The following is a 26,391-nucleotide window of genomic DNA, read 5'->3' as shown; positions in this document are numbered from 1 at the left end:
GACAATCTCATTGGACAGGTTGCAATCACCTCTTCTGTGTTACAAGCAGCATGTGAAATAGTTGTATTTGCATGTCACTCCAACATCAGAGGATTATGACCACACTCCATGCAATTCCATATCTGAAAACATTTTACTTTGTGGAAAGAAAAACAATCAACCAACAGTAGTTATGCTTTTCCTCAAGCCAGTTTAATGGTCAGATTTAGAGGGACATCCCCCATAAATCTTCCATTGAGCTCCACAAACAGTTATTTGATCATAAAAGAGTCCATTAGACAGTCTATTGTAGTTTTTCCCTCAGCAATGGTTCTCTGTGGAAACTCGCAGACCTCTTCCACCAAGATTTTATCGGGGGGGGGGTTCCCTTGTTCTGTCCAAGTTTTGCATTAAAATCTCCAATCAGCAGTGTACAATCTTCCTCGACAATTGGCAGTCCTGTTGAGATAACAATTCCTTTGAAGTTTGCTTATCTGCTTGATTTTAAGAGGGACATAAATGTTTATCACTGTCAGTTTTTGGTCAGGCAAACATTGCCATTAGAGAGTGACAGGGCCAATAGAACCGGGTTATCAGACGACCACCCAGTGATCTGTGCATTGTATTACTTCTTCTCCATTGTCACCAAACCCTTTTATCATCTGCCCTTTTGTTAACACTCTGTTTTTACCAGAAAGATATTATATTTCATAAAGATATCTTTCAGACAGTTCTCATCTACCAACCACAATTTCTGCAAGCAGAGTACATCACACAAGTTGAGCCACTGGATCCAGACAACATCTAACAGTTTGTTTTTAATGCCAGCAATTTCCCAAAGTAGTGTCCTCAAAATAGACCCTTCTGTGGCCACCTTTGGAATTTGTAGGGCATCGCCCCTTAGCTCTGCATTAAACAGAAGCTGGTGGTACAGAAGAGACAAGTTGATATACACATTCTTTGGCATCCTTTAAGACATGTCTGGGGGGGTGACCAGCCTGTCCTCTTAGACTGTGATTTACCTCTTTAGTATGTCAGTCTCTGTTAGATAGGGGTGCTTCACAAGAGGTTTTTATATCGACATGGGGGAGCAAAGGACATCCAGAGCTACTGTCTAGCCAACGGTCACGTAGAAAGCTTATATTGATGCTTGAGTCTAATAAGACTTCTTTACCCTTTGCTGCGAGAGCATCTTGACAGTTCAGAAAGCAGAACCTGATATAGGTGTTTGCAAGCCCAAAATGTAAACTGCACCCCCAACATAACGTACAATCGGAGAGGGTTCTGCAGGTGGTTAAAATTCCAAAAGAGAAGTCATCTACCCCTAGGATTTCGGACACAGCATTTAGTAGTAGCCTCTTGTAGGTGTTCTTCTTACCATGGGTCTGTACTTTAAAGGTGCAAATCCTGTTTGTTTGGAACCATGCTTCAAAATGTGAGTAGTAGCTCTCTAGCCACTGGTGCCTGCAGAACTATTGCCATCCCTGGAGATAGGCTGTGGTGGCTTCACTTTGTTCTGGGGAATTGGTTTTCTGTCCAAGCAGACTCAACCATTGATGCTCTTAGAAATGCCTTCATGGGTCTCAATCATTTTAGTGCTGCTTCCTCTAACGGCATTATAGTGGCTCTCCATGGGGGCACAAATGGGTTTCCCAAAGAGGGGAGGGCAGATTAGCTGCAGTTACCTTTGAAACTTCTGTAGAGTCTGTGATTGCCGGGTGAGGAGGGCACCACGGGCAGAGTGCCTTCCTTCGGAACCTTTCTTTCTGATGTCCTGGAGGGCTTCATGCCCAAATCCCCTTTCTCAGCAGAAGTCACATAAAGGGCTCCAGTGTCTGACATAGATGTTTGCCAGGCTTTAATCACCATTATATAGGGCACCTATTGGGTGTCTGGGTGGCAACCACAAAACCATTCCATATTTTCAGTACACTTATCTAGACAGGCATGATCCTTATTGTTTGCAATGGACTGAGCATTCATTACAATAATCACCCTTTCTAAATTCCTTGACAAATCTGCATGCACAGAGAATGGTGAAAGTGTCATGCTCTGGCCATGAAAGCTGTGACACAGGTGGAAACATCAGAATAGAACAATACTATCTCTACAACAATTTGAAACCACGGTTCAGTCCTTACCACCCCGTAGGAACGGTGCATTGTTTCTGCATCCCAGGATCCTGCTGCTGTGTGCTACAGTTTCCTGTTTGCTACCTCGTTAGTCAAACTGTCCTCCGGTTCTGTGCCAGACCCTCCTTTGTCTTTCCTTTGTTTTATTCTGATTCCTTTTTCCATTCTTTCCCATCTTACAGAACTTCTCCCACGTTTGCAGCTTCTCTCTTCCCTGCTCTGCAGACTACTGCCGTATCACTTCGGCTTACTGTTTTTGGGCGATCCAATTGGGCCGTCATTCTTACTTTCCTTTCCTGTCTGCGCATGTGCGCGTCGGTTCTGCCCCTCCGGCTCTCACTCTGTTATATCGGTATTTCTTCTCTGCTTCCTGTGTTCATACTCCCTCTTCACATTCTAACCTAAACCGGAACCCCTCCTCCGTCCGGCTTTCTAACCCACTCGCAATTACCCCTTGGTTCACCTGTTCTGGACACCGGATCCTGCTGGCGTTATACTCCTCTGTTTGGAGTTGTTCAGTACTGTGGTTCTTTAAGCCATTGCGCTCTGCATTGAAGCGCTATCAAGGAACTCCTCTGTGTGTCGGAGTTGTCGGATCGACTCAGGGGTGTCTCTACACACATCAAGGATTTGTGGACAGTTACCTTACGCTAAGATCACTGAGGATTGTCTCAACTATAACAGAACCTTTTCCTGAACTCTCCAGCTTCATTCCTCTTGAAGACACTTTGTATACCAACTACCAGGGTTTTTTGGTTCCTCTAGGCTTTTTCCCTGGTTCGGGGCTGGCTTCCCGGGGTTCCCTTTACCGTGGGTTTCCATTCCTGTCAAGGTGGCCTCTGGGGGAGCCAGGCCTTATTTACACGACAAAAAGGAAAAGAAAATCAAGGAAAAGAAATCCAAGGAAGGCAAGAAGACAAGGCGAAAAGAACTATCCGAGACCCGAGACAGCTCATCAGAAGAAAGACGTAAGGAGGAGGCTCGGGAGGGTGCACCAGAGTACGATAGTCACAACAGAAAGTGATAACGAGACATTTCCTTCTAATTGCTGCTGGACAAAACTGGCAGCAAAGTTTGGTGTAAGAGAACGCCTCAGATCCGATGTTTGAGGTATTGGAAAAGGAGGGGCCTCACAGTCCCTTGCTTGCTGGACTTGTTTTTTTTAATTTGATTTCAGGACCATGATGACAAAAGTGGAACAGTGGGATGTTAAGGATGGGGATGAGTAGCAAAGAGCTGACAGCCCCTACAAAAGATGTCCCCTGTTATCTCTGTCCACTCATAGGTACCAAAACCCTGCGGCAGTCCGTAGCTACCATAGGGAGAGTGAAACCCTGGAGCTCCTGCACAACCAGACTTGACAGTACACAGGTGCCAACAAAAAGAGGAAAAAAAAATAATGATACAGGCAACCAGCTTCTGCTCAAGACAGTCCCCCCCCACCCTCAGGACCCAACAAGATCCTCCACAGCAACAGACTATCAGCACACCATGGGTGACAAACAGCTAATTCGGCACGGAACAGTGCTAACGTTCCATTATCCTGTTGTATCACAAAGGGAAGATGGCCCCTGGACACATTAACTTACTAGGGCCCACGATGGCAATGGGTGCCCAATTTCAGATCCCATATTTAATAACACAACAAACATAGCCCCAAAACATATAGGTAAAAGAACATGATATATGATGATATGTAAACCGAATTGTAGCACATTTGTTTCATCAAGACATTTAAACCATAAGCAATAATTGTTAGTTTGATGAACAGTGGCAAAAAATATAATTGTTTTGCTAGGTTAATATCCTTAATAATAAAGGTATAGCACATTATTGTGAAAACAATAAAGTAAAATTACATCATTTATAATTTTAGAAAACGGTGTTGGTGTCAAAATATTAGGATACCTCTGCCCCCTGCACAACTTTGTACTGGTAATAGAAGCCATTTAAAATGTAAGAAATTAGTAACACTTTTCACATAGTATTTATTAACATTTTTATACAATGAAGAATTGATAAAAAAAGGTTTTGAGACTTCAAATTCCTTAATAAAAGGTATTATTAGTTAATGTGTCAGACACGCAGCGTGTTTCAGGAAAAGTCATCCTTTCATCAGGACCAAAGGTTACATCTGTCAAATAGCATTGTGAGGAATTGCCATGTAGCCCGGGTGGAAATCCCAAGATTTTCAATGATTTCTATTATTACATAAAATGTTGCTGGTATTTCTATCTCCCAAATGGGTAATCTGCTAAAAGGATTCCCCTTTTGTCATCTCCATGCCAAAACAGAGTGTACTAGTGCCCTGCTGCATCTGTAGCCTGAACCACAGTGCCTGCTCTACTCAAGGTGTACATCAGGTCAAAGGTCACAGGATGCCCTCTTGTCTGCAGCACAGGGACTTGAGAAATGAAATCCTGTACCTAAACTACAATGATTATAAGTAACCCATACTAGTGGCAGGGTAAACCCTGAGTTTAGGCATGGTGCAGGGCACTTCTTACTATCATGGTCGCCACCTATCAATTGGTATTTAACATGTATCAGCTCCTGTGAGTCAGCTGTGCTGTGGAAGGTTGCTGCATCTCGAAGGGCCTTTGTTTACAATGGGAAGAGAAGGTGGGGGCGGGATAGGAGTAGTCAGGAGTGCTCTAGTCAATGGAAGGAGACTTGCTCCATCTTGTTTCTCTTTCCTGTCTCCACCATTTCCACTGGAGCAAAGCCCTTTGGGTGTGACATCAGAAGGAAAAAGTCAAAGAAGAAGAAGAAGAAGAAGAAGAAGAAGAAGAAGAAGAAGAAGAAGAAGCAGCTATCCAAGGCAAAAGGGAGATCTCCCAGGGCACATCAGGTGTAACCTCTGCTGTGGACTCGGACTACGTACTCTTCACCAGAATCTCTGAGAGCTGGGAGAACAGACCCTGAATAGAGCCATCCTATCCTTGAGTCCCTCTTAGTGGGCCTAAAAGTATTTTATGTCCAGACCATCCAAAGCTCCTTGTTTTCACAAACCGAACCGGCCACTCCGTGTTCATTTCACCTTGAATGAGAGGAAAGGTGCCAGAGATGGTTTTTGCGCTCCTCCACCAGTCTGAGCTATTGCACTTTGAACCAGCTTGACACTGCATCATGTCCAAGCTACTCCCATCACCTGCTATGCCTGAATTGACTGCTTGATGTCGGGTCCCAATATGAATCACCGGTGAGTCACATGATAACTCCAGGGATTAAACCACGCCCTTGAATGGCCGCCTCATCTACCTGCACATCAACGCTCCCAAGATCTCTACTTCAACGACTGTCACCTGCCGACTCAAACAACTGGAGCATCATGCATCAATCCCTCCCAGCAGCTAAAGTCTGACTCAGCATGGCCCAACTGTATATATCCTGTGACCGTCCTGACCTGCATTGTTAAGAGCTCCCCTTCGACTGCACAGAGCGAATGCATTCGCCCCAAACTTGGTACCCACTTGCTGATGGGCCCACATGATCCAACGTGCGTGATGTGAGCTTGCTCAGTTGGCATCAACTTTTGACATTGGGTCTGACACCGTCAACCCACCAAGAACCCAACAACGACTGAAACCAGATACTGTTGACACCAAACTGCTCCCTCAGTCCTTTTGAGCCCTAGAGACTGGTCAAGCCACAATTGCAAGTGTTTTCATCAACAACATACCCTTTTTGTAGCTAGTAACTTACCTTCCACTCCTGGAACTCCACTCAGCGTGCTTCTTTCCTCAGGCTGTTGCATCTTTGCTGTTGTTCAGTCCAGTGAGGTTATTGCAGTATGTTCTATTTGTTCGATTTCAGAAGATGTGCTTGATTAAATTATATATACTTTTGTGAAACCTTGGTTTGACATTCCCTTTTAGTTTGGACTGTGTCATTAAGTTGTTTGTTTCATTACTGGTTCACCTTCACACCACTCTTAGTAGAATACCCTTCCCTCAGCCTTTTCTCAGCCCACTTTACCACCAAAGGAAAAGCCATTATATATCTTTACAGTCCCGGTTTTACCTTTATGATTGCATTGGGTTTTGGCTTGTAGAGGTGTGATGGCTGAGTATGCCATTGTACTTCTACTCATCTGTGTGCTCATAAGCATAAATAATATAATGTTATCATTCCATATAATTATATGTCACCTGATAATAAATAGGAGAGGGTTAATTGAAAATGAATACTCTCATGATCCATAAAGGTCTTTAAACAGATAGGGGCCGATTCATGGAACAAACGTGCACCGAAAATCCATGCGCAAGCAGGCGCAAGGGAGCGCAAGCATGAGAAACGCAGCGCACGCGCACGTGTGCGATTCAAGGAAGACGCTGCGTGTGTTTCCCGCTGTCTGTGCGCCCAATCCATCATTGGCGCACGCAGGCATACACGGCGTGCGCTACTCACACAGCAAAAGCGCACATAGCACGGCGCACACAACCAAAGTGGGCGGAACAGTGGGCGTAACACGCGGATTGGGGAACAACGCGTGAAAAAGAAGGCGTAACTGGGGAAGTACTGCAGGGAACTACACGGAACGCCCACACGCATGCGAACAACCCGTATTCATGGATCCGAATACAGGAAACACGCGCATGGCAAAAGACGCGCACAGGCGTCAACGCGTCCACCACACGAAGGCAGGCGGAAGCGTCCCCACGCACAGCATAAAAGTGCGCGCAAACAACAAACGCGTATATACAGCTATGATGAATGCCCCATTTGTCGCAGCACTGATCGTGGGACACCGCAGGAGGAGGAGAATAGCCAGGGCACGCATTTTCGCACCACGGACAAGCCTTTTTGGGATGCCTGACGACCAGGTCTATGGCAGGTATAGGTTTCCACCCCATATCATCCTAGACCTGGTCAGGGAGTGGGAAGATGACCTTACATCCCCCACCCTTTGCTCCCAAGCATTGAGCCCCTTGGAGAAGCTGCTCAATGTCCTGCATTTTTTGGCCACTGGGTCATTTCAGCGGACCACTGCCATAGTGGGGGGGGGTCTCACAGGCCATGCAGTCACGCTGCCTACACCAGGTACTGGCAATCATGACAGCGCGCCCCTCAGTCCGCAGGCACATATACATGCCCAGAACACCCACAGAAAGGCAGGCCGTTGTCCTGGATTTTTTCAGGGTGGCACACTTCCCCAAAGTGCTCGGTGCCATAGATTGCACCCATGTGGCCCTACGTCCACCTAGGACCACTGAGCACATCTACCGAAACCGCAAGCACTGGCATTCCATCAATGTACAGGTGGTATGCGATGCAAAGGGAATCATCACCTATGCAAACTACCCTGGCTCCACCAATGACATTTTCATATACAGAATGTCCGCCCTGAGCCGGGCCTTGGAAGCTGGGCAGCATGGCGACACATGGCTCCTAGGTCAGTACAAATGCCCTTGCACATGCATGCAAGTCACACACAGACAAATATCCAAACCCTAATAATCTCAACTATTATCACCTCCCCAGGGGACAGTGCCTACCCTCTGAGCAACCACATGATGACGCCAATCCGGAACCCCACCACACCACCCCAGGTAAGATACAACGCCGCCCATATTGCAACCAGGGCCATAGTGGAGTGCACATTCAGAGTGCTCAAGTCATGTTTCCGCTCCCTTGACCGCTCTGGTGGGCAACTACTCTATGCACCACCAGTAGTGTGCAGGATCATTGTGGCAGCATGTGTCCTGCACAATGTTGCAACATGGCAGGGCGTCCCGGTGGACATGGTGGTGCCCCACATCCCCAACCACAGGCACAAGCGCTGCCCATGGGAGGGGACAGAGCAGGTGGCGAGGAAGCCCGGACCCAGCTTGTGGCCACATTTTTCACCTAAACTCCCACCCCTGCGGAGTGCACACAGGCCTGGCACATACCAGGTGACAATCGATGATGACAAAGAGACAGTCAACTGTCACAACCCTACCACCCTGAGATAGTTGCCATGGAAGTGCCACATCGTCTGCATCCCTAGCTACTTAAACACAAGCTATCCCGTGTGACCAAAAGGCACACATATGACATATGACATGATATGGCCTATACACAAGTATTTCAAGGTGCGATGAGGCAGGGAGGGGGGAACAAGGGAAGACAGACAATGGTACTACTACTTGTGCAAGTGCAGGGGTAGGGGGAAGGGAAAAGTGCAAGGGGAAGGTGGGGGAGTGCAGTACAGGGGAAGTAGCCCAAGAAAAAAATACATAGGTCGGCTGGTGGCAACTGCAAAGGTAAGTGCAGACAAGTGCTGGGAAGGGTGGGCTGTAGGGATAGAGAGACAGTACCGCAGTGCAGGGGTTGCCAGGGAGGCAGTGCAAGTGGAGAGTGGCTGGGCCAGGGACCGAGGTCGGTGAGCGTGGCCCAGTTGCAGCTCCAGTGCAGTTCCAGTGAAGAATTCTGCAAGGGAGAGGCAGAGAGAAAGCAGAAGCAAAGAGGAAGGTCTTGAGGTGCTTCCAGAACTGGAGATGGTTCCCCTCAAGTTCAAGTGAGGCAGGAAGGCTGTTCCAGAGGGAGGGCCCTGCCGCGGAGAGAGATCTACCCCCAGCTAGTTGCTCTGAGAAACGGATGACCCTGACATGCAAGGTGTGCATCACACACACCTGCAAACAGGCCATGGCCATCACTGTCATGTCACTCAAACCCTCCCAAACCACAACATGACATGGCAAGCAATACCCATACACCAACACAGTAACAATAAGGTACACATTGCCATGTCCTAAATGTACAGTGGCATCAGACAATGATGCCTGACCCGGAATCAGATGAATTGACAGACCAACAAAATCTCCCACCCAAAATAAGTAATTTCCAAATGCATTACAAGAGTCGTAGCAATGAATGCTTGTCTACATGCACAGTGTGCATTGCAAAATCAACACTGCAGCTCATGTGTGCAGTGTCCTACTCCTGCAACACACTGCTCAGCGCACAGCACAGTGAACAGCCATTGTGTGTGATGCACACCCTGAGAATCACATCTAAGTGACAGACCACATCAAACAGCAAATTAGGCATGTACAGGATCCATAATCGGTCACAGAACATGTGCTGCAGGGACACAGTGGGCACCAGAAGGCAAACAGTGTACACGTGGATATGCAAGGGTGGGAGTACATATAGTACATCAGAGTTCAAGTGTGTGGTTCTGCAAGGACATGCACTCCATATATGGATGTGCACTCAAGTGACCATTAGTGTTCTCTACACATCACATGTGAACATTCACCATGTGTGCACCCCAGCATGTCAAACCACAAATATCCCCTCGCACCTGAAAGGTAAATACAACACATGAACAGGTATTGATCAGCAGAACACAATATGTACATAGGATACCACCATGTCAGAGTTCCCATCACACTGCAGGGCAAGGCAACTATCAACAACAACCCCCCCCCCCTCACAAATGACCATGACCCACTGAACAACTGCACCTGGGTCTTGGAGCCTTCAAACCTCAATTCCACCTGGCCACAGGATCACCTTTACCCTTCGTCACCATCTCCCACCTTGTGTGTAAAAAGGTGCCTGCACCCTCATAATCAATGTCCAAAATCACAAAATCCAAGCCAGAAAAACGAACCAGAACACCATCCAGTAGATGACTTGACGTAGCAGTACCTCACAAAGGCCAAGTACTACCACAATGATGCAACAACCAAGGTAGCACAGTAAAACAATGTCACGACAGGATGTGAAACATGTGTGGTACATGACATAGGATGATGCACCATGAACAGATGTGTACTGTCACAGGTCCCCTGTACAGGCGCAGGAATGTCACGAAACAACCACCCCCACCATGTCCCGGGTGCCTGCAAGGTCAAACTCACACAGGCCCCTGAGACCCTGGTGGGGAAGGAGGTTCAGGGATATGCAGTCGGGACAGGTGTTGACACACTGGATGACTGGAATGAGTGGCAGGAGAGGGGAGGAGGAATGACACATGAAACTAGGGAATGCACGAAAATGTACTACCTGCATGAACACATACACAATCCAAACAAACTTGGACATCATTGTCATGGCCTTCTGTAGTCCAGGCTCAGGAGTGGTACGAACCAACCACCCCATCTAGGGTTTTGGCGCCTGCAAGTTCGGGGCTTACACAGGCATCCGCAACCCCAGTGGGGAAAGAGGGTCAGGGAACGTTGCTTGGATAGGTACGGGAAGCAGGAACACCGGGTAGAGGGTACAGGGTTCAAAATTGCATAGGATCACGGGTGATTAGGGAGAAAAAACATACCAAATTGAACCACACATACATCCATGCATTAGTGCACTCCCCAGCAAGCCTATGCAGAGCAGTTCGAAAGAAAAACAACAAGACACTTAGCTCTGGTTTTGAGTGCGCACTCTCAGGTCCGGTTACAGGAGCACTGCAATGCTGCAAAGAGAGCCACAGTCAACAACCTGTATGTGCCAATTACACAAAAACACAACACCAAACATGCCCCATAGCAACAAACTACTCTACAAACAGACAATCTGGTGTAGATGCTTCGTACCCATATATAACATCACCCCTGTGACGGGTCATACACAGTCAATGCAGTAAGTCAGCCGCTGGTGGGTGCATGGCAAATGGAACACCAATGTGTCACAATTCACACAACATGCAATGTTCCCTGGGTAAGCAGACAGACCCATATAGCAAGCCATGACTTCAGAGCAAGTTGCGTACCACCATGACCGAAACAAAGTTGGCAGTGCATTTATCATAAAGTACATGGAAAAGACATGCACTGCACCCGAGTATGTCCCTTGCTGTATGTCCCTGTGAGCTGCCCCTTTCCATGTCTCGGAAGGCTACATGGTTGATACAAGTGCCTCAATGGACCTTGGTGTACCGGAGGGTATGTGCCACTGCCCCTGCATGTGTCCCAAACAACCCTACTATCAACAGCCATCAGTCCACCAACACATCTGAGCTGCATTGTGTGCTTCAACACCAAAATTCGTCTAAGCTCACCCTCAGTGCTGTGAGTAAGCCTGCATGTGCAACTCGCCTGGTGCAAGCTTTGCTGTGTCGTGGCCCCCTGTGCTGCTCACCTTGCCTGGAGTTCCTTGGAACATGTCAGCAGTTCTAGGATGTGGGTCTGCAATCCCTGTGCCTCTGCTTGTGCACACATGTGCATGTGGGCACCAACAAACGGGTCCAGAATTCTGTCGTCCAATGGGCCATGTCTGCTGGCAAAGGTGCTCTGGAGGCTCATACCCCTGCAGAAAGGGCATGAAACACATGATTAATGCTTTAAAGTCATCTGTGTGTTTCTCATCAGGCATCTCATTACTTGACCATGTCAGAAAGTCACATCACAAAACACACCATCAGTCCGTCTTTCACATCCAAAGTGTGGAACACTATCTACAGAATGAATTGCAACAAGCACGTGTACAGGAAAGATATGAAACATACTACACAATGCATAGCAATCAATGTACACATTAATCATGACACACCCCATCTAGCAAAAGCTGAACAGTGGACAATAACACCAAAATCATCCCCACTAGGGGTGTCAACACAAGTCACACAGCACCAGACATGCCACAGATATGACAGTCCAAAGCCCTTGTGTAATATTCTGTAACACCGAACCATCCTTGCGAGCCCATGGATAAGTGAGGCAGGAGTGGCATATATGAGTCAAGGACCCCAAGCAGCAAACACATACACAAGACAAGCCTGAAGGGCCCAGCTGGAACAGACAGTGGATGCCTTCAAAAGCCACAAAGCACCGCACTGTCACATGAAAGCACAATAGACTAGCAATTTTAAACTAAATCAACTATTAACTAATACACTAAAAGACTAAAAGAAAAATCAAAAATGGCCACATACGACCCGGGGGGGAGGGGAGGCACCCAGGAGGGGGGAGGTACAGGGTGCTGCTCAACATCCACATGCGATGATGCTGAGCCAAAAAAAAAACCTCCATGGGCTCAACGCCTGCATAGCCCGACCTATGTGGGAGATAGATGGTCGTCCGAGTCTGGCTCATCCTGTAAAGGAGGACGTGGCACAGTAGCCTGGCCACGCCTAGCCGCAGCTTGCCCCTCGTCGGCAGCAAGTCTGCCGGACGGGTGAGCCTGGTTCTGTGTGGCGATGTGACGTAGGTCTGCATGCAGAACCTCACGTGATACACATGCTTCCTCTTGCAAGGTAGCACATGTAACACGGAGTTCCTCCTGCAAGGCCTGGCTGGACAACCGCTGCACCTCCCGGCAAGCCTGTAGCTCAGCCGAGATGGTACGCTCAAGCTGTGCAAACCTCTCCTCTGCCTGCTGCCTCTGGGACATCATAAGGAAACCCAGAGTGGATCTGAGGGAAGCATACTCCTCCCTCAAGGCATCCATGTGTGCCTCTGCGTGAGCAGCAATTGCTTGACGCAGAGACGACATTTCAGGGTGGCGTGCCCTGTCTGAGGCCGCCATGCCCAGCCTGAGGGAGCGGGCCATGGCCCGTGCCGCCTTCTGCTGGAGAAGCACCTGCCTAGCAGGGGGGAGCACAGATCGGGCCACACGCTCCATGCTCTCAGCGATGTTCTCCATTGCTGCCCCCTGCCGTTCGGAATTGGCAGTCATGTCTTGCTCCCACTCAGTATACAGTGGTTGCGCGCTGCGACCGCGTTGCCGGGCTTGAGCCCTGCGGGACCCAAGGACCGGGGGTCCTCGCTGTGTTGGCACCGCCCGCGGCTGCACGACTACATGCCCCCGTCGACGTGATGTCCCAGGCACATCAGTAACTGGTGTGGATGGTGACCCTGCGTCCCGATCCACCACGGGCGGAGAAACCAAGAATGTCTGATCCCTCAGTGCAGGGGTCGCAGACAGAGGAGTGTCCACATCAGAATCACTCACCCCTGACACAGGGACTTGATGCTCATCCAACTCAACATGGACGTCAGAGTCGTCATCAAGGCTGGACTCATAGGCAGCCAGAGACAAGATGGACTGCAGCACTTGGGGGTTTTCGTGGCCTACCACCCCACGACCCCCACTAGTGCCGGGTTGATGTGGTGTTACCAACCCTGTGTCTGGCATGACAACACCATCCTCCGCCTCCATTGCGTCATCACCTGAAAAATAGAGAGAAAAAAGGTCACTACACATGTCAGAAGCACACAACACACACACACACCGAGAACAAACCCATCCGGCAGACATGTGACACACAACATATAACCTGGCATGCATGCTGGGTCAACTTTGAATAGCTTCTGTGATCAGACCTGTTGAAAGGTGGCAGTTTCCATGGAAGTGGGTCTATGCAGTGCAGAAAATGTGTACGCCACTCACTACCTACATGTACAAGCACTCCATGGTGTGTGCCAGGAAATGTGAAGGCAGTGCAATGTCAAATTCAGACATCACGTGCATTGTGCATTCAATGTGTACCATATCTAGAAGCCAAGCACCCCTCCACCCCAGTACCAAAGCAGGGATGCCTAGCATGGTGTCAAAAGGCTGACCATACACCTGTGTATTGACAGACAGTGTTGACTGGCATCAACAGCTTAATGTGATTCAAATGACAACACTGCAAATGATGCTGGGACAGTAGGCAGGACACATGATGAAAACTCCGGAGTCCGCCCACGTGTGAAGAAGACACAACAAGAGTTGGACAGAGTCATTGGCCATTGAACAGGCTGAGGCCTGTGAGCCACACAGATTGTCAGAGCCTAAACATGTGCAACGCAGGACTGAGCTACATTTGACATGGGAAGGCTGATGAGATGGCAGGCAATGTATGTAACCAAGGATTTATATTACAGTGATCATCCAGTCAAGGACACATAGGGGCATGCGTGCAATGCACATGGAGCATGAATGGGACATCTGACCCATGCACAGTACAAGTGAGATACCCTGCATCGAGTACTAAGGCTGTACCACACGACATATGTCTGGCAGATTCTACGCTGGAAGTTAGCATCTACACAGGACACATGAACAAGAAACTACACATTGGCAAGATTGAAGCAGACCAGTGCAAAGGTGGAACTGGGGTGCAGAGTGGCGGAAGAGGGGCAAGGGAGCATGCCTACATGGAGTCCCGCATGCAGGCAGAGGAGACATGCATGACGGAAGCATTGAATTACTTACACATCAGAACCATGTACACGTCACATGTAGCAGCAATCATGCACAACACATCCCACAAGTGAAATAGACACGTCCTCAACAAACACGCATCAACACTCACTGGACTGCGCATCAAAGTCCAGCATCTCTCCCACTCCTTCGACCAATTCAGGTGGTATGAACTCCGCAACGAGAGCCTCATGCGGAGTGAGCTCTTCCTCCTCTGGTGCAGGCCCACCGCCAGTCACCAGAGTCAAGTTGTAATTAGAGGCACGCATAGCCTTAGTGCTGCGCTTGATGTCATTCCAACACTTTTTGCACTCTTGCGCCATGCGCACCTCATGGCCGAATGAACTGACATGTTCCGCAACATGCTTCCAGTGGGTGTCACGTTGGGCAGCCGTAGTCTGACTATTGGCACCCACTAGCATGTCACGGCTGTGGCCCCGCACATAGTCCACGAGGAAGTCCAATTCCTGCTTACAGAAAGGCTTCTTCCTCGACGTGCAGGAGGTTGTGGCTGTGTGTGGGGTCCCAGCCTGTGCTGCAGGTGCAACCTTCCTCCTCTTGGACTGTGGCACAGACCCTGGCTGGCTAATGCCACCCTGACCAGTATGGCCAGTGGGTTCGGTGGATTGAGCCAAGGAAGTGGCAGGTGGAGGGATGACCAAAGGCCTGACTCGAGTCAGTGGCAGCTGGGTGCCCACTAATGGACCCTGCGCAGCAACATCAGCTGTGGCAGGGTCATTGACCGCAACGGTCCTGGTTGGCAGTTGGGTGCATCTGCCCCTGCACTTGCCAACACCCGGCTGTTCGGGGCAGCAGATGACATGACTGCCCCAGGGACACGTGTCTTGGTCTAAGCAGCCCGGCCTGCCCCTATGGTTTCCCCCCTGGCCTGTTGGAGATCTACCAAGGGCTCTTCAAGTGCCAACGCAGCCTGCACTGGCAGACCCTGAGCCTGGGTGGCGGTGTCCACAGCTGCACCTGCAGCTACCACTACCCTTGGGCCCGTGGCAGTCGATGGAACGGACTGCCGGGTCGAACGGGTGCCAGTGCCAGATGCAGGAGCTGCATCCCCCGGAACCACAGGGGGTGGTGGCATGACTGCACCGACACATGGCACAATATTGTGCTCAAGTGGCGCACCCCTGCCTCTTCCCCCTCTGTGGCCGCCCTGGACACCCTGGAGTCCCCCTACTCCCTGGTCACCACGGCCACGCCCCCGACCACGCCCGCCACGAGGAGGACGCCCAGCTGAGGCGCCCCTCACCTTCGGTTGCCTCCCAACCATGGCACTGATGTAGTAGTGCTGGCACAGATGGAGTGGTGCCAATGGGAGGTGTACACTACAATTGACCTGGGCAATTGGGGTGAAGGGGGTGGGAAGCAAGATGTTAACAGCCCCCCTGCACCTGCAAGGCTGTATGTGACCCCGGTGATGTCGTGACGGGTCACGCAACGCTCAGGCACCCCAAAACTGCAGTAAAACCGTGCACGCAACCTTGCAGCCTACGTGCGTGGATTCAACCTCCCGCAGTACGCGGTGGAACCCAGTAACACGAATAACGCGTACGCGTGGGACACGCAGGCCACTATGACATGGAAAATGGGTGCGATACACAGGGGCACCCGCAGTGGGAAAAAGAGCGTGTGCGACTCACCGTCTGACTAGCGCGATGCAGAAAAACATGCGTAGCCAATATCCCCGCCAAAAGAAGAGATACGTCCTTGATAGCTGTGAAGTTGTGATGGCGCGCGAAACAACAGGAAGCAGCAACACACGTCGGTCTCCACGAAAGGCACGTACAGCGAACTGCTGGGCCCGCTCACCTTTAACCCGTGCTGAGGGAAACGCCCGCGCATGTCACGTCACTTACGCTCATGGGCCCTTTCCTCGGATTACACGCGGACGTGCAGTTTTTCACGCGCGTTGAAATGCCCATGCACGCCTGTGCGCATCACGTCACAGGGGTGCTTGTGCTTGAGGGGCCTTCTGTCCAATGAAATTGCGTATGCGTGCAGACGCGCTTACGCGCTAAGGGCCTTTCCTCGAATTACACGCTGACGTGCCGAATTTTCACGTGCCAAATCACTCCGTATCAAGCTGGCCACGCGTAAGCACACGGAAGACCACGCTCCTGCCCAGAAGGCTGAACTACTGCCCCCCAGAGCCCCGAGCACGCTCCCACCTGCCATCTGCTGCTGCCTGACTGCCTGCTGCCCACCTTCCCTACCATTTGCTGCCTGCACATCAGCCAGGGGTGTGTTGCTGTGACCACCCCTGCTGGAACCGAAGACTCCCGACTGGGATCCCATCGCTCCACAGCCCAGCCCCAGGACCCAGTTGCCCACCCACTCCTGCCTCTGGGGTTGTCATGTCGGGGCAAACACCATCTGAGACCACAGACAACCCCCGGCCAGAGAGGCAGAGGGGCACCAGCTTCAGTGCCACCGAAGTTGGTGTCCTGGTGGAGCAAGTCCTGGGGCAGTATGATGCCCTCTTCGGAAGTTCCCGCGCCGACAAGGAAGGACGGACTCGGATCTGAACTGACATCGTGACTGCCATCAACGCGGAGGGGGTGGCAGTCCGCGACTTCCAACATGTCAAGAAGCGCTGGGAGGACTTCAGGTCCAGGACCCTGAACAAGGCCCGGTGCTTCTTGAAGGCAGCGGATGCCAAGGGGTGCCGGGGCCACTTGTCGGAAGAACAGATGAGGGTCCTGGAACGCATATCCCCAGCGCTCCACATCCAGGTCGTTGAGAGGCAGACCCGTCTGGAGTCGAGCGGTAAGTGGCCATGCATCCTGATTGTGAGATGTGCATGTGGTGATTTTTCAGTAGTGTGCAGGTTGCACATCTGTTTGTATGGGGTCGAGTATGGATGGGGGTATACAGGGCCGTGGGGCTAACACATGCGAGGGCTGGAATGTGTGAGACATGGATGGTGCTTGTGTGTGTCGGCTTGCCGGCCAAATGCAGTTGTGTGGGCACACAGGTTTGGATGAATGTGTATGTAAGTAGACATGTCCGTGATGTCACACATGTATGTTGTTTTCAGCTGCATGTATCAGCACTGTGTACATGTGCATCTGTGTGTATTTGACAAGGGTGCAACAGTGATGCAACATGGATGCATGTGACAGCGGTATGTGGAAGCCTGATCGGCAGATGTGACATGGATGCCCATCTGAACACTGCGACACTTGGCAGAGGTGTACACATGCATGCAAGTGTGGTGGTGTGTGTACATGTGTGGTGCACTTCCTGTGTTGCATGTGATGTCTGGCTCACCTTTGCCTGCTCATGCTGTTGTATGTGTATGGATGGTGCTGGCAGTTGCGATATGGCTGTGGTATGGCTCATGTGTGTGAGTTGAAATGACATGTGTGTTGGGGATTGTGATGACATGTCTGAGGTTTGCCAATGCCACTCATGTACAACTGTCATGTGTGTATGTGTCCATTGTACAGTGCCCTGATGCCTGTGTATTATTTCTCCCTGTATGCAGCGTCAACTGATGAAGAGGGCATAGAAGGTGCTGTGGAGCACAGCGGCGGGGATCCCACCGCCAGCCGGAGACGCAAGGCCCGGCTCCCCTCCCATGTTGTCATCTCCTCGGGGAGTGAGGAGTCCGGTGCCACGTCCCAGGCCGCAGCTGCCGGGGGGAGGTCCAAGAGGCGGTGGTTGGAGTTGGACTCCTCGGCAGCAGAAGGGGCAGCTGGGACCCCACAGGGCCCAACAGGGGAAGATGGCACGGAGTCATCCAGGTTGGTGAGGGGTTTGGTGGAGGAGGAGGCCGTGCAAGCAACAGAGAGGGGGTCTGGAGGTGGGGATCCCACTGGTGCTAGTGGTGCAGTGCAGGACCAGGGACAGGAGGCAGCACAGGCCGCCGCGGAGGTGCTTGTGTGCAATCCTGCCCCTGATCCTGTCCCTGCATCATCTTGCACCAGCAGGGATGCCTACGTCCAGACCCGTTTTCAGGCAGGGGATGAGCTCATGACCACTGGCCTTCCTCTGCCTGTGGATGTGGCTATCCAGGTCCGGGTTGAGCCTGTTCTGACTGGTGTGGCGTTGCGTCAACGGGCCATGCGAGGTGACCTGCAGTCTTTTCATGAGGAGACTGCACGTCATCTCGAATGGCTCGTTGACCACGTCAGCCTGCTGGGACAGGTCACCCAGGCCGGATTCCTCCGTATGATGGGGCTTGCTATGACCCCCTCCTCAACTGAACCCCCTACGCGCCAGTAGTCCTTCGTGCCATCTTCCCACCCATCAGTCACCTGGGTGCCCTGTGGAGCTGCCTCTGACGGTGCGGCCATGCTGGTGGAGGAGCCATCCCTGCCACAGTCGGGAGTCGGACGTCCAGCAGGGGTGGCCACATCAACGATTGCACCCCAGCTGGCGGAGGATGTGCAGGCAGCAGGAGGCAGTGCACGGGCACAGGCACAGCAGCAGCAGCAACGTGGTGGGCCATGAAGGCTCGGGGCCTTCAACATCAGAGGGGCAGGCATCGGCCGGAGGGCAGGAGGACCCAGGACAGAGAGTGTCTTCCGTGTGGCAGCGGTTGGGCCACGCCATAGATGCGGAGCGGCAGCGGGCGGAAGAGGCACGGCTCACAATGGTCAGGGCGGAGAACTCCATGCGGAGGGCCCTGAGGCGGGCCGAGTGCCTCGAGGCAATCCGCAGGGGTTTGGAGGTGGACACGTCGACGGCCCTGCGGACCCTCAGGGCCATGGAGGAGGACCGCCTCCGGGACATTGAGCAGGAGTTCGATGATGCCCTGGCCCGGGACATCCAAAAGTGAGCCGTCAAACTAGCCCGCTGCCCTTGTACATAGTTATGTAGGTAGTGTTAGGTTTCATTTTTTTTTGGATATATTTTGGACCTTTTGGACATTGGCGACATTTTTGTATATAGTTTATTGTATTAGTTAGTGTAGTTAGATAGGTTTCCTTTCTTTTGTTGGGATAATAGACCCTGGCTTGTTCGTATGTACATAGTTCACTGTTGGATTGTATTTTTCTTTCACATTTTAACCATGGAGCAATGGCTTTCAATTTTATTTCCCATTGGATTTTGTTTTGTGGACAGTGACTTTGGACACCATTACTTTGGATTTTGATTTTTGGTTTTGCTTTTTTTCACGGACATGCTTCTTTTCATTTTTGTACATTCCCATTTATGTTTCTTTATTTTTTATTCTATTTATGTTTCCTTTAATACATATTGTTTTATCAAACTTCAATGTGTAGTATCATCTCATTGGTTTCATGCATATCATGATATGGGTTTTGAGATTCACTGACACCCATTGGGTGTATGTGAGGGAAATGTGTTTTTTTCGGAACTTGCAATTGGTGTTCTGTCATGTAATTGCCAATTATGAGTGGGTGGATGCAATACTCGGGTGGGTGTTTTGCATTTGGAGGCTGACCATAGGGACCAGGGATCTAGATTGTGATGACATGTTGGCTGGGGAACATGAGTTGGACATGGGTGGGGGCCTGGTGGAGGGTGCCCCTGCACTGCTGGGGGAGGGGGTGGTGGGAGACATGGGTGGGGGCCTGGTGGAGGGTGCCCCTGCACTGCTGGGGGGTGGGAGACATGGGTGGGGGCCTGGTGGAGGGTGCCCCTGCACTGCTGGGGGGTGGGGGGGTGGGAGACATGGGTGGGGGCCTGGTGGAGGGTGCCCCTGCTTTGCTGGGGGGTGGGGGTGGTGGGAGACATGGGTGGGGGCCTGGTGGAGGGTGCCCCACAGTGCTGGGGGGTGGGGGGGGTTGGGAACATGAGTTGGACATGGGTGGGGGCCTGGTGGTGGGTGCCCCTGCACTGCTGGGAGGTGGGGGGGTGGGAGACATGGGTGGGGGTCTGGTGGAGGGTGCCCCTGCACTGCTGGGGGTGGGGGGGGAGACATGGGTGGGGGCCTGGTGGAGGGTGTCCCTGCACTGCTGGGGGGTGGGGGTGGTGGGAGACATGGGTGGGGGCCTGGTGGAGGGTGCCCCTGCACTGCTGGGGGTGGGGGGGTGGGGAACATGAGTTGGACATGGGTGGGGGCCTGCTGGCAGGTGCCCCACAGTGCTGGGGGGTGGAGGGGTTGGGGAACATGAGTTGGACATGGGTGGGGACCTGGTGGTGGGTGCCCCTGCACTGCTGGGGGGTGGGTAAGTGGGAGACATGGGTGGGGGCGTGGTGGAGGGTGCCCCTGCACAGCTGGGGGGTGGGGGTGGTGGGAGACATGGGTGGGGGCCTGGTGGAGGGTGCCCCACAGTGCTGAGGGGTGGGGGGATGGGGAACATGAGTTGGAAATGGGTGGGGGCCTGCTGGAGGGTGCCCCTGCACTGCTGGGGGGTGGGGGGTGGGAGACATGGGTGGGGGCCTGCTTGTGGAAACAGAAAAATTGATATGAGGCTGGGAAGCCCAAAGGAAACACACCAACACAGGTTACAAAGGACATACAAAGCGCTTTATTCAAAGATACAACAATTACCAAAAGTCAATTGACATACGGATAGCTATTCAGCCCTCAGAGTAACAGGACGAACCATCAACGGTAGTCCGCCGTGTTAGTGTGAGAGAGCGAACATTGGGATACTCGGGTTTTTATACTTTTCATCCAGCTCTGGCCAACCCCCTCACAAGTTAACCATTCTCAGAACCAAACCTAGGGTTCGTTGCCAGGTCAATCCCATAATGTATGCATTTTGATCAGTTCCGCTGATACAGTAGTTCATTTACACATAGGTCAGGGATAGGACAAGGTCTCAGTTCGCGACCCTAACAAGTGGCCTGCGGGCATATTATTTATTCATGTTTGCGGAGGTCACAACGGCCAGAATCCCACTCGAAATGTCATTAAGCCTCCATTTTGTTGTTCAGGGTGACTTCCACACTACAAGAGAACCTAAAATGGCGGCTAAATCCAAGATGGCGATTTACATACATTAAGGTCAAGACCTTGCCGCGGAATCTATGTACACAATGTTTTTAGACAACTTGGCGTAGGCCAACATACATTCAAACAATACAATAGGAGGTACAATATTATTTCGATTTACACAGACCCTCCTTTTGCCCTATGCCAAGTGCTAAACATCATTCCTAATACTTTCGAAAATAACTCCATGTATTATCATCCATAGATTCTGCATCATTGTCTGTAATGTCTATAGCCATAAGGTCGTTCATAAAAGCCTCTTGTACCATAAATTCTTTAGATGCTGTACCTGGGGTATATATTCTATGCCCTATTGCGCTCACTGCTTGAGCACAACACCCCCCTAACATCCCACACATACTTGGGAGGCATTGAAAACAACAACAAAGAAATAACAGAATCCCTAAAATAACCAGAATAACGGAAAGCACCTTCCAACCCCAAGATCGCAAAGAATCCCAAAACCAAGTACTAAGGTTCCAGTCTCCTACAGGGATATGGACTTCAGAACTGAGAGTATGTAAGTTCTGAATTGCTTTAAAAATTGTTGGCGAGGAGTCTGGTACGAAAACACAACAAGCGGACCCCACTAATTTGCATACTCCGCCTCGTTCTGCCAAAATGACATCTAATGCCATCCGATTTTGAAGTGCTATCAATATTATTGCCTTTTGCTCTAAGGTCATATTGTAGAGTATGTCCGTGGTCCGGTTGATCGTTCTTTCAAATACCCTTGCTAATCCCCTAATGTTCTCCGAGTTTGCTATTTGTCCCCAAAAGGGCACAACTGATTTCGCTATGTCCCCCAATACTTTCCCAGGGGTATCTCCGTTGTCGTCTCGCCGCGGGCGAGCCTTAGAAATCTCTAACGTACTTGCTACAAATACCCCGGGTAACAATATTCCTAAATAACAGGTTCCCTGCCAATCCTTGGGCAACCAGGGAAATGCTAAACTACCACAAACAAAATAAACAGGCCCCCCTACATACAGAGGCCTGTTTTCCCCAGTCAAATTTACAATATTTTTACAAGCTTCAAAATCTCCCATTGGCCTAGTGCCGTTTCTCTGTACACAGAAGGGAACCGAGTCAGGACTATGATTTACAGAATAAGAAGGAGGTACAGCGTCCTTATTGCCTATCGGAGCCATTTTAAAGGAAATCAGAGTTTGAAAAGGAAGAGATAGTTTGTCAGACGGCCTAATAGAAGCGACGTTAGGTTTACTTCTATTTGCGAAAAGCGAGCATCCCAGGGGAGTCAATTCACGTTTCTCAAAATCATTTAAATTAGTTCCATCAAAGTTCCCTGAGATGCTATCATTCCACCGGCCAAAGAATAGTGCTCTAAGAGAGGCATAGCAAGAAGTCGTTAAAGGTAGAGGATGTATATACCATCCCAGTCCCTTGTTCCCATGTTGCGGTAAATGAGTACAAATCCAACAATTACTCTTATTAAAAATGGCATGAGTAGCATTCATTACTATCATCAGAGTGTTATTTTAATACTTTTGTCTATGTTGGGAGTCTCTAGGGGACAGAGTGTGAAGGTGTACAGAGGGAGTCAAAACAGTTGGTACGATCTTGGTCGGCAATAAAGGTTTCAAAGGACAGATTTCTTCGAAATACCAAAGTCCTACAGCAGCAGTTGCGAAAATAACAATAATCATAATCAAAACACAACAGTACGTTTTCGGGGCCCAGGCACATTGTTCATTGTTCGATTTGGTCACCCCTTTATCTAAAAGTCCAGTGCGGGGAGCAGCGGTGAAGGTGGCAGGCATCGTAGTTTCACGATCGACGGCCCCAATGTTCGTTGCTGACGACACCACGGTCGCGTGATTTCTTAGTCCTTCCCAACCCTAGCCAGCAGAATCCCTTTTTATTCAACAAAACTTTCTCATAACAAGACAATTTCCCAATCACTTCCTTTCCAGATGCACGACACTCGTGCCGTAGTTCTATTTCCGTGGTCGAAGGTTGCACCTAATGGTACCCAAAATTGTGTGGTCCGGAAGCAAAGTATCGTCACTTCCTGAGGGAAGCGACGTGTCGGTGGCGACGGAAGTCGCAGAGCTCGAAACAGTGTTTTCCGGAAGTGATTTTTCAAGAGAGTGCAGAGACGAAATGGACTGTTCCCCAAGCTCCTCAGGATCAGAGAACTTTTCTGACGCACTCACAGTGCTGTTTGCTACTCCAGGATCAAAGACTGTAGTATCAGCGAGGTGTTCTGCTTCTTCTGTAGCGTGTGGCGTCGGGTGAGGAAGTTTCTTGATGTGCGTCGCGTCAATCCAATTCTTCTTTCCAGCCACCCGCACTGCTGTCCTGGTGACCAATAATACCTAATGGGGTCCCCGCCAGCGAGGCGCGAGACAGGAAGACCTCTCGTATGCCTTCACGAGGACCGAACTTCCGGGCTGTATATCGTGTCCTGGGCCCGTGAATCGTACAGGTAAAGCAGCATGCACCTGGTGGTAGATGAAATACAGGTTTGTAGGTAACTGGTTACAGTAGTCTACAAGCAATACATTTTCCACCTCCCTCAGGGCTTTAGGTTTTGGGAGACCCCAAATATTAGCAGGTCTCCCCATTGCTACTTCAAATGGAGAAAGCCCAGTTCTAGTCTGAGGTGTGGTACGCATAGCTAATAACACAATAGGCAAAGCATCTGGCCATTTTAGTTTGGTATCGGCACATGTTTTTGCAAGTTTATTTTTTAAAATACCGTTGTGTCTTTCTACCAACCCAGCACTTTGAGGATGCCTAGCTGAATGAAATCGTTTCTCAATACCTAGGGCTGCACATATTTGCAAAATTACTACTGCGATAAAGTGAGGACCATTGTCCGACCAGATTATCCTCGGGAGCCCAAATCGAGGAAAGAATTCTTTTACCATAATCTTTGCAGTGGTCATGGCGGTAGCATCTTTGACGGGGAAAGCCTCGACCCATTTACTGAAGGCACAAATAATTACAAGAACATATTTTAAATTATTACATCGCTCCATTTCAATAAAATCAAAATGTATAACCTCAAAGGGGACAGAAGGGGGCCCAAAACTTCCCCTTGGAGTCACTGTCCCCTTACCCACATTGTGCTGTAGGCAGATCATACAGTTCTGGACGTGCCTCTTTGCAGTTTCCAGAATCTTGTCATTTACCCAAACCTGTTCTAACATTTTCGTGATCTGCTGGGCACACACATGCGTAGGACCGTGTGCCATCGTAACCATTGCCAATACATAAGAATCAGGAAGCAACCATTTCCCTTCGGATGTATCCACCCAACACCCTTCGTCATCCAGTTTCCCCATTCCTTCAGCCCACTTTCTAGATTCTTCCATCGTGGCATCAGTCTGAATATCTCGCACAGACCCAATACCTTCATCCATTATGCAAGCATCTTCCATTTCCCTCGAGGCATACATGTCTGTGCTAAGGTCTGTGGCCGTTTGTCTGGCTATCAAGTCTGCAAAAGCGTTCCCTTTGCCCACATCATCTATGACCTTGCGATGTGCTGCACATTTCATGATAGCTAATCGTTTAGGGAGTGAGAGTGCCAAAAGTAATTGCACTATCAAGGGGCCATGCTGAATCTTGGTCCCATGTGAGGTTAAGAACCCTCTTTCCGACCAAAACTTTCCGAAGTTGTGAGCCACCCCAAATGTGTACTGGCTATCAGTATATATATTTATTCTTCTCCCTTGGGAAAGTTCACAAGCTCGGGTCAACGCTATAATCTCTGCGGACTGCGCGGAGTTATGCGAAATTCTCTTAGTTTCGACAACTTTGCTCAATGTAGTAACTGCGTAAGCAGCTGTAGATGTACCATTCGAAAGTTTGAAGCACGAGCAATCGCAAAACAACTCCCCTTCTGCATTATCCAAAGGAGTATCTATGAGATCTATCCTGCCCTTCGTTTCTTGTTCGGTGGTATACAGGCAGTCATGTGATTCTTCGTCACCGCAAACAGTGTTTTGCGGGAAAGGTAAAAGTTCAGCCGGATTGAGAACACAACACCTCTTAATTTGAATTTGAGGGGCAAACAGAATTAGTTCATACCTTGTTAACCGTGCTGAGGTGAGGTGTTGTGTTTGGGTTTTGTTCAATAAAATATCAACAGAGTGAGGTTCCATCAAAATCAAATCATGGCCTAAGACCATTCCCTCACTCTGTTTTACAGACGCGGCAGCAGCAGCAACAGCGCGCAAACATCTTGGCAAAGCGCATGCGACAGGATCAAGGGGAGAGGAGTAGTAGCCGCACGGCCTATTCTTCCCTCCGTGTTCCTGTGTTAACACAGCCAAAGCACATCCATCACATTCATGCACAAACAACACAAAGGCCTTGTCATAATTTGGAGTACCCAGAACCGGTGCCGAACGTAGCGCGGTTTTGAGAAGCTCAAATGATCGTTGATGTTCCGATTCCCATGGCAGTGGCAGAGAAATGCCCTTCTTCGTCAAAGCCAACATCGGTTTTACCACTAGTGCGAAATTCGGGATCCACAACCTACAGTAGGAAGCCATAGCTATCAGGGCTCTGACTTCCTTCTGCGTATTTGGAACAGACATGCCAGAAATGTGTTTTATTCTTTCAGGTGTCAATCTTCTCCCCTCCTTTGACATGAGGTAGCCTAGATAGGCAACCTCCTGATAGCAATATTGAAATGTTTTAAGCGAAGCTTTGTGACCATTTTTAGCTAGATGAACAAGCAACAGTATAGTGCCTTCTTTACAGGCATTCTCAGAATCTGCAGCCAAAAGTAAATCGTCAACATATTGAAGCAGCGTGCAAGTAGGTGGCAATTCGAGGGTGTCGAGCTGCTCTTTCAAGGCTCTACTATAAATACTAGGACTTTCAGTATACCCTTGAGGTGCCCTTGTAAATGTAAATGAGCGTACCCCCAAGGTGAACGCGAACAGATATCTGCTTTCTTTATGTATAGGGATAATAAAGAAAGCGTTTTTTAGATCCACAACGCTGAAGTGCGTAGCCGTAGCAGGGATCATTGTTAATATCGTCGTCACATCAGGCACAATTGGAAATTGTGGGGCGATCACTTGGTTAATAGCACGGAGATCAATTATAAACCGGTATGGAATTGCATTGTCGCCTTTCTTATATAAGGGTAAGATCGGACTGTTACACAAACTACCTGTAATCTCTTCGATCACCCCACGATGTACAAAATCGGAGACAATGCATTTCAAAGCACGTTCGCCTTCAGCTGAT

The sequence above is a fragment of the Ambystoma mexicanum genome, chromosome 1q (genome assembly GCF_040938575.1).
Source record: "Ambystoma mexicanum isolate Mex_15411 chromosome 1q, UKY_AmexF1_1, whole genome shotgun sequence".
Lineage (NCBI taxonomy): Eukaryota > Metazoa > Chordata > Amphibia > Caudata > Ambystomatidae > Ambystoma > Ambystoma mexicanum.
The sequence above is the reverse complement of the archived record's forward strand: the minus strand, read 5'-3'. Positions refer to the sequence as shown.